Source organism: Chiloscyllium punctatum, chromosome 16, assembly GCF_047496795.1.
Source record: "Chiloscyllium punctatum isolate Juve2018m chromosome 16, sChiPun1.3, whole genome shotgun sequence".
In the NCBI taxonomy this organism is placed as follows: domain Eukaryota; kingdom Metazoa; phylum Chordata; class Chondrichthyes; order Orectolobiformes; family Hemiscylliidae; genus Chiloscyllium; species Chiloscyllium punctatum.
In genome coordinates this window covers 35,014,756-35,028,744 of record NC_092754.1, presented here as the reverse complement: position 1 = coordinate 35,028,744, position 13,989 = coordinate 35,014,756, and the positions used below count along the sequence as shown (strand labels likewise).

At 39.1% G+C, this 13,989-nt stretch overlaps 1 protein-coding gene across 4 annotated transcripts in view; it reads right to left on the bottom strand.

Moving 5' to 3' along the window:
* mtor (mechanistic target of rapamycin kinase) overlaps positions 1–13,989 on the bottom strand; it is a 356,079-nt gene that overhangs the window by 332,528 nt on the left and 9,562 nt on the right. The window contains exon 1 of one of the 4 annotated variants that reach the window (XM_072586720.1): positions 13,941–13,959. The exons of the other annotated variants lie outside the window; for them this stretch is intronic. The gene's annotated coding sequence lies outside the window, so the exon portion shown is untranslated. Of the gene's footprint in view, positions 1–13,940; positions 13,960–13,989 lie in introns of those variants that run through there. 4 annotated transcript variants of the gene reach the window in all.

Sequence of the window (13,989 nt, the reverse complement as noted above, 5' to 3'; positions counted from 1 at the left end):
CCCACAGCTTTGGTCCAATAGCTCTAACAGGGAACACCTTTGAAAAGGTTTGTTGATGTTTTGTGAATGATGACACAAAGTCCCCAGAGTTAACCACATGTACAATGACATCTATCTTTGTGCACCAGAACAGCAGACTGACAGCCACCAAAGATCTCAGAACTCATCCTTTTTGGGGGAAGTGTGTATATGCACATGTGCTTTTGGTTATTTAAAAGAAGGAAACATTTATATTTTCAATAATAGAAACAGTGTGTAAATCACATTGCCACCGTCACGGATCAAGTTTGGTTCTATAATAAATCAATTTGTGTTTATTAAAGAAACTTGATTGAGCTTTTTATTCTATTTAATAAAAGGATATGGTTGCCCATACTGGAAAGAGGTTAACTTAATTAAATGAAGACTCAGGGGGAAATAGAAAGAGAGAAAGACAGTGCATTCTTCCTACCTTACTGGTCATATATATCCTCTGCATCACTTTAGTCAACCTGCTGCTCTTGCACTCTTTGATAAATCATGTCTTTCCATGTGAAAGTTTAGTTTGCCCCCATAACAATCTTCAATAATTTACCTCGCACTAATGTCAGGTTGAGTAATCGGTAGTTTCCTGGACGATTCAAAATTGTGGCATAACATTACCAAACATAACAATCAAATTTCTGGCACCACATCTGTATTCCATAAGGATTGAAACATTTTGACCAATGCCTCTATTTACATTTTTGCCTCTTTCAACAACAAAGGATGCATTTCATCTGGACATGGTGACCTACCAACTTTCAGTAATGGTAATTTTTTTAGTGTACCTTCCATACCTATGACTATCTTATCCATTACAACGTAAGCAGATGGCAGGAAAGTTACACTGAAAGAAGAGAGGGTAGTAAAGAACACTTTTGCCAGGTTTCTGGATGAAGATTTGTTTGGATCCTGAACAAGACAAACTTATTTCCCCAAACTACTTCCATGTTTGTAAAATAGTTTAACATTCAATCTAATATTACCTGCTCATCTTCTCAATCATTTCAGCCTTCCTTGCAAGCATTGGTACTTTACATAATCTTCCTGGGGTTTAACTAAATCTTCCTTCTGAATCTTGTCACAAGTTTCCTTTTTCTGCTATGTCTTTATTTTTATTCTCTTCGTTATCAAGAGCACATGTGACTTAAAATGTTGTGCATTCTCTTTTCAAAGGAATATACCCTGTTTGTACCTGAAGTCTCTCTTCTCTTACTGCTATCCATAGATCCACTTATTTTTTAGTCATTTAACTTTTACAATTTAGTCAATGAAGTTAGCCCTTCCTCATTTCTGATCTCTGTAACTTCTTTTAACAAAATTATGCTAATACCACTGATGCCCTACTGTAGCTCACTCTTCTTGCTTTCCTTTCATTTTTTGAAACCAGATACTTGATTGAAACCATTGCTTCATTTCCTAATGGGCTGCAGACACACTGAGAAAGTTCTCCTTTAAACATATCAGAAATTCTTCTTCTTTCCTATCCTTAGCACTCTAATTTTCCGAGTCTATGAGGGTAATTAAGCAAAGTTAAACACAAAAAGCCATTTAGTTCTTCACTTGCTCTGCAGTACAAAAAGATCATAGTTGATCTATTTGTGGCCTCAACTTAATTTACTTGCCTGTCTCCGTAACCCTACACCTTCTTGTAGATGAAAGTTCAACTTAATTCTTTAGAATATATCCAATGATCCAGCCTCCTCTACTTTCTGGAATACCAAAGATGAGCAATCCTATGAAAAAATAAATTCCTCTTCAGCTCCCACTTAAATTGGAAACCCTTCTTTTCCATACCGTGACCCTTAGTTTCAGATTCCCAAAGGGAAACATCGTCTCACCACGCCTTGCCAAGCTCCCTCAGAATATATCTTCCAGTAAGATCGCCACTAATTCTTCTAATTCTTACCCCTCTTAGCAACCTTTCCTCACAAATTAACCTGTTTCACACAAGAATGAGCCTCCTAAACATTCTCTGAATTGTTTCCAATAAAAAGGCATCCCTCCTTAAATAAGGAGACCAAAGCTGTTGCAGTTGTTGAGACTTGACAACAACAGCTGTAAAAGCATTCCTATACTTTATAGTCCAATAACATATCCTCTGAGCTGTGCAGATGCTCAAAGGCTCTCTAAGCTTCCATATACATGTATCAGTGAGCTGCTCATTGACTTTTAGTTCCAGAAGTTGACGCCATGCATGGACCTTGGAGGTCCATAGAACAACTCCAGCCTCTTTGCAATAAAATGCAAATATTCTATCTACTTCATGGGAGGGGAAAATGGAGGAGTGGGGGCAGAGAGAGAGAGAAGGGAGCATAGAAGGGGAAAAAAGGGCTTACACCACCCCCTCCCAGCTCCTACGCCCTCCTTGTTGCCCTCCTGTCCCCCATTTTGCAACATCTCTCCCCACTGAAACTCAGCTCAAAATTGTGCATTTCTCTAGACTTGAGAAGTAATGTATTTGCACATAACATCATATGTAAAATCTATGAGATGATGTCAGTAGTTGCTTGGAACCATGCACTTAGTCAGTGTCAGAAACCATTGCAGGAATAAATAATAGCTACTTGTCTTCTGTTTTACCTTGGAGAGAGACATTGAAATGAATGAATATTAAATTAAATGGAACGGATCTCATTAACCTTCCATTATATTGTAATGGCTCTTAATGTTTAAATACAAAGATCTTTATTGTCTCAAATCATCAGGGTGTGCAAATCACAACATTGGATGTTTCCCAACTCAGAAAGTAGTAAGAGTATGGAATGTTTTGCCTGCAACAGTAGCAGATTCGCCAACTTTAAGTACATTTAAGTCGTCATTGGACAAGCATATGGATGTACATTGAATAGTGTAGGTTAGATGGGCTTCAGATTGGTATGACAGGTCGGCGCAACATTGAGGGCCAAAGGGCCTGTACTGCGCTGTAATGTTCTATGGTCTATGAATATACCCCTGTATCTGGAAAGGGGGTTCAGACTTGTAATAGGTCTTGTTGGCCATTATGCTACCTGCTTTTAAATCTAACAGCAGAATTTGGAGGTGAGATAAATACCATCAGAAACACAAAGCCAAGGTGATAGATGGCTATACTTTGAAAACGGGAAAAAGATTCTCCTCCCAATCTGATACAACTAAATTCAAAGAGCTGCACTCATGGCAATTCAACTGCAGCAGACCTTGCAGTTTATTTAGAATCTGTGCTTTTAGAAGATCTACATTCTAGCTAAAGTATTTATTTATCTAAAGTTACAGGCCAGCCACAAGAGACTAAAATAATGCCATATTTTAATTTGTTTTTTTCACTTGTACCTAATCTTTGTCCATGTGATGTTTGCGTATGTGAATGCCTCTTGCGGTACAGAGGTAGTAGTGTCCCTACCTCTGGGTTCAATCCCACCTGCCCCAGACGTGTGTAATAACATCTCTGAACAGATTAGTTAATTTTTAAAATGCATATGAGAGAATTCATGTTTTGTACTTCTCGGGCATGTGTGAGATAACAGATAATCATTATTTTTAAATTCACAAAACTTTGCTGCTTGAATATTTAAAATTGAAATAAAAATCACAGGATAATAAAATATACTAGCTTCACACAAAGAAATACTAATCAAAAAACAATAAAACACAATCTTTGTCTGTGATACTCTATAAATGTTTGTCACTGCCTACCTCATAACTTATTTTCAGTCCACTTTAGTCAATGCTTCATAACTTTGTGATTCCTTTATAGATCCTTCATGCTCAGACTGAATGAGAAATTCTCATGCGCTATTGCACTTTAAGAGGACCCATTACCATGAATTCATTAAATAACCCCATCTCATTACACATTCATTGTCTCGAATCGACTGTTTTTTGGTTGTTCCAATAAACATCCCCAGATACACCATGAACTCAAGGTTATACTTGCAAATGTGCTCATCTATATGAAGACAAAATTTTCCCATAATTATTGTCGTACTTTCATTGTCTTAATGTACGCTCTATTCTATAATGCAGCTACTCTTAGGGAGTCGATAAATAACTCCAGTGGGTGACTTATTCCCCTTTTTCAACTTCATCCATATGGATTCCAAAATCTTGCTGTTTTAATTGCATTCTCATCTCTTTTTCTTGTATGCTTGTCAGATATGGTTGAATATTCATTTCCCATACATTGTCGGTTTACAATCACATCTCTGTTGGCCGAGCTGGGAATTTGTGTTGTAGACATTTCGTCCCCTGTCTAGACGACATCCTCACTGCTTGGGAGCCTCCTGTGAAGCACTTCTGTGATCTTTCCTCCGGCATTTATAGTGGTTTGAATCTGCCGCTCCCGGTTGTCAGTTCCAGCTGTCCGCTGCAGTGGCCAGTATATTGGGTCCAGGTCGATGTGCTTGTTGGTTGAATCAGTGGAGCTCGGCGAACAGAACCACAACAACGAGCACCGGAGCTACAAATCTTCGCACAAACTTTGATCACATCTCTATAATGGCCACCACACCACAGCCAGTTATTTCTATTTGTGCTTAAGTTTGGATTTTGCAAATTTTTAGGATATTTTACAGGTGATTTAACGCTGTCTTATGATCATATTTCTCTCCTCTCTCTTCTGGTGCTTCTCCTACTACCCAAGTCGTTCAAACTTTATCAAATACTAGTACTATTAGGGAATGTTTTAATATTGTTTAAAATGCTTCCTCAATGAATTTATCATATAGAACTCTATATTTAAGACCATTTACAAGCATGTTCCAAAAATGTATCATCCAATTACATGACATTAGAATAAATTCCAAGTGACTGCTTCATAATTTACAATTAGCCAGATCTGCAGTAGCGACTTACATACATGTATGCAAGCAGAAACTGCTTCAATTTATATATAAAATGCAAGAATAACAGAAACATATTGAATGATACTTCTTAAATTCATAAATATAATCAGCATACTGAGAAGAGAGATATTTGGGAAGGGTAGTCAAATATTTGGTCAATGATTTGGGATTTAAAAGTAAGAGGAGAAGTAAAGTTGTAAAAAGAAAATTCAAGCTTACAGCCTGGGAACTTGAAAATAATGCCAGAAATGATGGGTGGAGAAAGTTTGGAACACACAATTTGACAAAGTTGATGGAATGCAGATTTTATTGGAGAGTTCTAGGGCCAAAAGAATATTCCAGTGCTAGGGAAGGGCAAGGACATGAAAGGAATTTCAACATGAAACTGAGAATTTTAAGCGTCAAAACCGGCTCTCTCTGCACCACTCAGATTGCAAAGGACACAAATGATATTCTGTCTCAAGTCAGTGTGATAAGTGACAAATTTAAGAAGTTAAAACTAAAATTCATTAAAATCTGTACAGTGTTAATAGCTACACAATGTTCATTTCTTGTTTTGCTTTCAGTTTATTTTGTTCTCCATTTCCTAATGCATCAGGAATCCGAGACTTTCCATGGGTGGAAGAGAGAATTAGTTATTTTGCCTATGAAATATAGTTGCCCATACTCTTGATTTATATTCATTAGATTTCCAAATCAATTGCCTTGAATGACTTAATATGAACACAAGAAATAATTACAATTATTTATATTAAATATAAAGAATGCAAAATGCTTACTTAGCCTACTAATCTCATTTACATATAATTGACAAAACAGAGAAAAAGAATGAGCAGGGGAAGAGAGCGACAGTAAGTGAACAATGGGGCACAACAGCACAAATGGGAGAGTGAGAGGCCAAGGGTGCAAGAACGTGACAGAGACAGTGACAGAAAGCTTAGTGGATCAGCAAAAAAAAAGACAGGTGAGAATAAGAGAGCAAGATGGAGGTAAAGAGAGAGAGAAAAGCAGGAACAGGTAAGAATGAGACAGATCAACAGACAGAGATGGAAAAGAATACAAATAAAAGAAAAAAAACAAGAGTTGAGATGGCACATGGAGAGAAAAACATTTTTCTTTAAAAAAAAGCAAGGGAAGGGTGGAATACAAGGAAGAAACAGAAAATTGAAAATCTCTGTGAAAACCTCACCACGTGTCTGAATTCATCTGGTGCAGTAAATTTCACAGGTCACAGAAACAACATATGGATAAGCAGTTCACATATTCCTGGAGGTGATCATTGTAAAGGGGATGATTTCTAGGACATTTGGGTTCCCTTCTCTTTAAATAATGGAATCTTTAGCAGACTAGCTGAATGTGCCAGTAAGGCCTTATTTTAGCAACTCAGCAGAAGAAAAATGCCTCCAACAATGCAGCGTCCCTTCAGACTTACACTACATAGCCATGAAGTTTTTACTATTTGACCTTACAAACCTCTGACTGAAGGAAAATAGAGCTGCTAATTGAGCCATGCTGAAATTATAAAAAGGAATTTCTGACAAGTTGAGTAAAGTAAGAAATATTTCATTTATTGTTACAATTATTTTCCTTTGCAGAACTAATTTTTTTCAAACTAAAACCAATTAGTGCTTTATTACAAATGAGTTAGAGACTAAAAAGTTAAAATACTTTCCTTAAAATTACTTTTTCCAATCAATCCTCTGTTATGGATCAGGCCAGACCCCCTCAAAATATTTTAAGGAGGCAGCTCAGACCCTATCTTTTTCTTATTTTAAAGGCAGCTATGAGGTGGATGTTACAAGAGTGACGTAGCTGGACAAACCACTCAGCTTTAAACAATAAGAATTTATTTAAACACTACAGTTAGAGTCAGAGATGTACAGCATGGTAACAAATCTGGTCAGCATCGTCCAACTCGTCCATGTCGACCACAAAGTGTAACCTAATCTAGTCCCCATTTGCCAGTACTTGGCCCGTATCTCTCTAAACCCTTCCTATACATATATGCATTCAGATGCCTTTTAAATGCTGTAATTGTGTCAGCCTCAACCACTTCCTCTGGCAGCTCAATCCATACACCCACCACCCTCTACATGAAAAAGTTGCCCTTTAGGTGCCTTTTAAAAAATTTTCCCATCTCACCCTAAACTTACGCCCTCAAATTCTGGACTCCCCCACCCCACACCAGGGAAAACATCTTGTTTATTTATCTTATCCATGTTCCTCATGATTTTATAAGGTCACCCCTCAGTCTCCAATGCTCCAGGGAAAACAGCCCAAGCCTATTCAGCCTCTCCATGTAGCTCATCCTAGCAACATCCTTGTAAATATTTTCTGAACACTTTCAAGTTTCACAACATCCTTCCTATAGGAGGGAGATTAGAATTGCATGCAATAATCCAAAATGGCCAAATGAATATCCTGTACAGCTGCAACATGACCTCCCAACACCTACATGCAATGCTCTGTCCAATAAAGGAAAGCATATGAAACACCTTCTTCATTACCCTATTCACCTGCAACTCCACTTTCGAGGAGCTATGAACTTGCATTCCAAGGTCTCTCTGTTCAGCAACACTCTTAAGTGGATAAGTCCTGCCACGACTTGCCTTTCCAAAATGCAGCACCTCACAATGATCTAAATTAAGCTCTATCCGCCACTCCTTGGCCTATTGGCCCATCTGACCAAGATGCTGTTGTACTCTGAGGTAACTTTCTTCGTTGTCCCCTATACCTCCAATTTTGGTGTCATTTTCAAACTTGCTAACTATACCTCTTAAGTTCACATCTAAATCATTTACATAAATGACGAAAAACAGTGGACACAGCATCAATCCTTGTGGCACACCACTGGTCACAGGCCTCCATGTCTGAAAATGAACCCTCCACTACCACCCTCTGTCTTCTACCTTCAAGCTTATATTCAATGAGATCTAACCTTGGTAACCCCAGTATCCCATGAGGAACCTTGTCGAGCGCCTTAATGAAATCCATATAGATCATGTCCACTGCTCTGCCCTCATCAATCCTCTTTCTTACTTCTTCAAAAAACTCAATCAAATTTGAGAGACATGATTTTCCATGCAAAAAGCCATGTTGACTATTCCTAATCAGTCTTTGCCTTTCCAAATGCATGTCCCTCAGGATTCCCTGCAACAACTTGCCCAACACTGATGTCAGGCTCGCTGGTTTATAGTTCCCTGGCTATTGCTTATACCTCTCCTAAATAGTGGCACCACGTTAGCCAATCTCCAGTCTTCCAGCACGTCACGTGTGACAATCGATGAAGCAAATATATCAGTAAGGGGCCCAGTAATCACTTCCCTAGCTTTGCAGAGAGCTCTAGGGTACACCTGATCAGGTCATAGAGTCATAGAGATGTACAGCATGGAAACAGACCCTTCAGTCCAACCTGTTCACGCCGACCAGATATCACAACCCAATCTAGTCCCACCTGCCAGCACCCGGCCCATATCCCTCCAAACCCTTCCTATTTATATAGGCATCCAAATGCTTCTTAAAATGTTGCAATTGTACCAGCCTCCACCATATCCTCTGGCAGCTCATCCCATACACGTACCACCCTCTGCGTAAAAAAGTTGCCCCTTAAGTGTCTTTTATTTCTTTACCCTCTCACCCTAAATCTATGCCCTCTAGTTCTGGACTCCCCGATCCCAGGGAAAAGACTTTGTCTATTTATCCTATCCATGCCCCTCATAATTTTGTAAACCTCTATAAGGTCACCCCTCAGCCTCCAATGCTCCAGGGAAAACAGCCCTAGCCTGTTCAGCCTCTCCCTGTAGCTCAAATCCTCCAACCCTGGCAACATCCTTGTAAATCTTTTCTGAACCCTTTCAAGTTTCACAACATCTTTCCGATAGGAAGGAGACCAGAATTGCACGCAATATTCCAACAGTGACCTCACCAATGTCCTGTAGAGCCGCAACATGACCTCTCAACTCCTGTACTCAATACTCTGACCAATAAAGGAAAGCATACCAAACGCCTTCTTCACTATCCTATCTACCTGCGACTCCACATTCAAGGAGCTTTGAATCTGCAATCCAAGGTCTCTTTCTTCAGCAATACTATAAGTCCTACTAAGATTTGCTTTCCCAAAATCCAGCACCTCGCATTTATCTGAATTAAACTCCATCTGCCTCTTCTCAGTCCATTGGCCCATCTGGTCAAGATCCTGTTGTAATCCGAGGTAACCCTCTTCGCTATCCACTACACCTCCAATTTTGGTTTCATGTGCAAACTTACCAACTGTACCTCTTATGCTCGCATCCAAATCATTTGTGTAAATGACAAAAAGTAGAAGACCCAGCACCGATCCTTGTGGCACTCCCCTGGTCACAGGCCTCCAGTCTGAAAAACAACCCTCCACCACCACCCTCTGTCTTCTACCTTTGAGCCAGTTCTGTATCCAAATGGCTAGTTCTCCTTTTATTTCATGAGATCCTGTGGATTTATCCACCTTTATGCATTTTAAGATATCCAGCACCTCCTCCTCTGTAATACGGACATTTTTCAAGTGGTCACCATCTATTTCCCCACATTCTGTATCTTCCTTGTCCTTCGCCACAGTAAACACTGATGCAAAATACTCGTTTAGTCTGCTCCCCATCTCCTGTGGTTCCACACATAGGCTGCTTTGCTGATCTTGGAGGAGCCCTATTCTCTCCCTAGTTACCCTTTTGCCCTTAATATATTTATAAAATCCCTTTGGATTCTCTTTAACCCCATTTGCCAAAACTTCTCATGTCCCCTTTTGGCCCTCCTGATTTCCCTCTTAAGTATATTCCTACTACCTTTATACTCTTCTAAGGATTCACTCGATCTGCTGTTGAGACTTGACATATGCTTCCTTTTTCTTAACCAAAACCTCAATTTCTCTAGTCATCCAGCACTCCCTACACTTACCAGCCTTATGTTTCACCTTAACAGGAATATCCTGTCTCTGGACTCAAATTATCTCATTTCTGAAGGTTTCCCATTTACCAGCTGTTCCTTTACCCATGAATATCTGCCCCCAGTCAACATTTGAAAGTTCTTGCCTAATACCGTCAAAATTGGCCTTCCTCCAATTTAGAACTCCAACTTTTAGAGCCTGTCTATTCTTTTCCATTACTATTTTAAAACTAATAGAATTATGGTCACTGGCCCCAGAATGCTCCCCCACTGACTCCTCAGTCACTTGCCGTGCCTTATTTCCCAAGAGTAGGTCAAGTTTTGCATCTTCTCTAGTAGGTACATCCACGTGCCAAATCAGAAAATTTTCTTGTGCACACTGAAATTCCTCTCCATCTAAACCCTTAAGACTATGGCAGTCCCAATCTGTGCTTGGAAAGCTAAAATCTCCTACCATAACCATCCTATTATTCTTACAGATAACTAAGATCTCCTTACAAATTTATTTCTCAATCTCCTGCTGACTATTTGCTGGTCTATAATACAATACCAATAAGGTGATCATCCTTTTCCTATTTCTCAGTTCCACCCAAATAACGTCCCTGGATGTATTCCCAGGAATATCCTCCCTAAGTAAAGCCATAATGCTATCCCTTATCAAAAACTCACTCCCCCCTCCTCTTTTGCCACACCTTTCTATCCATCCTCGAGCATTTGTGCCCGAGAACATTAAGCTGTCAGTCTGTAATTGCTGTGATATCCCAGTTCCATGTTCCTAACCATGCCCTTAGTTCATCTGCCTTCCCTGTTTGGCCTCTTGCATTGAAATAAATGCAGTTTAGTTTATCAGTCCTACCTTGTTTTCTGCTTTGTTGCTGCCTGCCCTGACTGTTTGACACTCTCCTTTTCCCACCTGTACCGATCTCAGATTGATATCTTTCCTTTCTATTTCCCCGAGTCCCTCCACTCAACTCCCCACCACTCTACTAGTTTAAATCCTCCCATGGAGCTCTAGTAAACCTCCCTGCCAGTTTACTGGTCCCATTCCAATCTGTCAACCCTTTCCCCTGCACCAAGTCCTCAGTCACGTATTCACATCCTCTATCCTCCTATTCCTACCCTCACTAGCTCGTAGCACTGGGAATAATCAAGATATTACTACTCTCAAGGACCTCCCTTTTAAATTCTTGTCTGACTTTCTATATTCTCCCTTCAGAATCTCATCCTTTTTCCATCCTACATCAATTGTTCCAATGTGTACAACAACCTCCTGCTAGTTCCTCTCCCCTTTGAGAACATTCTGCACCCTCTCCGAGATAGCCTTGATCCTGGCACCAGGGAAGTAACACACCATTCTGCCTTTTCACTGCCAACTGGAGAAATGTCTGCCTGTGCCTCTGAACAGAGAGTCCCCTGTCACAATCAATTGCTTGGAATCCAAAGTACCCCTCATTACATTCGAGCCATTCTTGGTACCAAAAACTTGGCTGTTCGTGCTACATTCCCCTGAGAGTCCATCACCCCCTACATTTTCCAAAACAGAATACTTGTTTCAGATACAGATAGCCACAGGGACTCCTGCACTACCTGTTTACCCCTTCTACCTTTCCTGGAGTTATCCCATCTACCTGACTGTATCTGCCACAGCAGCTTCTGACTGTTACAACTAAAAAAAAGAGTAGAAAACAACCTGAATTGGGAGAACTGACTACTCCCCTGCCATTGAGAAAATAACCTTGTTAAAGCGGCAGCACTGTCACACTACCAACCTCAACATTGTAAGAATCAAGAAACAGTCAATAATTATTTTAGGTCTGCTTACATACTATACGCAGTATGTTGGCCCACAGTTTCCAAATCAAATATCAAGATAATTATACCACATTAGTCATATTTTGGCTAAAACTATTACAAACATCAGAAATTTGTTTTTAAGCAGTCTCCATCAGTTTCTCCAATTAGAATAGTCTACCATATTAACTTAAAGATGGACATCATCAAGATAGATGTCTTTAACTTCAGAAATATATAATTATCTATGAAGCATTTTGTAATAACTTTAGTTGTGAAAGCTGCTGTGTAAATGCAAATCTTTCTTTATGGATGTGCAATGTATTACAAAAAAAAGCACGTTCTCAAAAACACAATAATTTTAAAAGTTAGACTACATCAGCCCTTTAAATCAACAGTTATCTGCTAAAATAAAACTGCTAGTCTACCTCATCTCATTGTATGCACAAAGGTTAATTTATTAGTTCACTTGCCACGACAAAATAACTGAACACTGCAATAGAAGATTGCTTGAAATTAACATTTCTTTCAATATTTTCGATAAAGTTATGGACTGATCATATTGATAATATAAATGATCAATAAATTTAACCATATGATGGCTTAGAAAACAATTATTAAACACTCAATAATTGATTTATAATACATAGCCAATCATTCCAGAGAACTTTAGCTATTAGAGAATACACATCTCGCAAAGATGGTATCCTTTTCAATTTTTAAACAATTCACAGCTTCCTCATGGGCTACATTGGAATCTTCTTGCTTTATACAGATCAGGTAGAAGATATGTTTTATTAGTTGTCTAACATGCATCTTCCTCCAATTTGAAACATCAGAATGAATTTGTTTTTGAGCAATACCTGGTTTCCACCAGCTTCTCCAATTAGGATAGTCAACCATATTAATTTGAGGTTGGACAACAAAATATATGACTTTAACCCAATTTCATGAAAAAAAAACTTACAGCAGAGTCAAGAGTGCAACAACCAAAGGCACAGAATGACTCATACAAATAAAAATCAGGAAACTGCAGACAAGGAAATGCCAAGAACAATTAAAACAATAGCCACCAACATTCAGAACAAAGTAATCCAGTTTTAGAATCACTTGGTACTACGTACTAATCAGACTGATGGAAATGTAATGGCAGTCTACAGATAAACTTTCAGGTATTGACCTCAAACTACTGAATTAAACTATTTTTCTTCATTCATTCAAGAGATGGGGGTGTTGCTACTAGGCTAGGATTTATCACTCATCCCCAATTGCCCAAAGGACATTTAAAGTCAACCACAATGCTGTGGGTCTGGAATTACATGAAGGCTAGACCAGGCAAGGGTGGCAGATTTCCTGCCTGAAAGGACAATGAGTTTTTTTTTTGTTAAATATATTTATTAGCAATTTTTTTTAACTTTACAAACGTATAAAATTATTAAAAATGTAAGCAATAACAAATATCAGTATAAGAAAAAAACATAAATTACAATACAACTACAGTCTACTAACTACTAACCTACCCTATAATACAAAGCAAACCCTAACACTGTGCAAAACAACACCAATAAATAAGTAAATAACTAATAGATAAAAAAAACAAAAAAAACCAAAAAGAACACAGCTATGCTCGGCGCAAAGCTCCCAAACAAAGGAATGGGAGCATTGCATATATACCTGCAATAACTCAGGAGACCCCTTCCAGGGCCCAGGACTTGACAAACTTAACCATCCTGGTTAAACAGATGCCCTAGTTAAGATAACGGACAAATCTACATCCAAATAACTCAAGTAGGGCTGCCATGTCTTATAAAAATGGTCTGTTGTGTGGTGTACCATGTTTGTAAAAAGATCCAAGGGAATGTGCTCCATAATTAATTTCTGCCATCCCAGCAAGCCCGGCAGGTTCTTAGACACCCAGTTCACCAGAATATTCTTCTGTGCATAATATGCAAGAATATTAAATAGTTTCTTCCCATGCCCATCTAAAGATGATGAATTCGGTAGAACTAAGAGGAGAGAGATGAGGTCTATTTTGACTTCAGTCCTCAATACCATCCCTACCTCTCCCGCCACGGCATTCCATTAAACGCGGAGCCTGTGGCATAGCCAGAAGCAATGTAAGAGTACCTACACTTATTTTACATTTGGCGCACATTGAAGATATCCCTTTCTTAAACTTCACCAGATGGTTTGGTGCCAGATGAACCCTGTGCAGAACTTTTAACTGCAAAGCGCATGCCCTGTTACAGATTGAGATGTTTCAAGCATTCTCCCACATGTTCTCCCTGTTTCAGAAAAGATCTCCACTCCTAGCTCTTGCTCCCAGACCTCACATAACTGGTTAATATCCTGCCAGACCCTGCCACCCAGCAGGTGATAGAAGGCACTAACCGAAAGGGTGCTTGTGGAACGTAGCAACAACCTCTCTGTATCAGGCTTA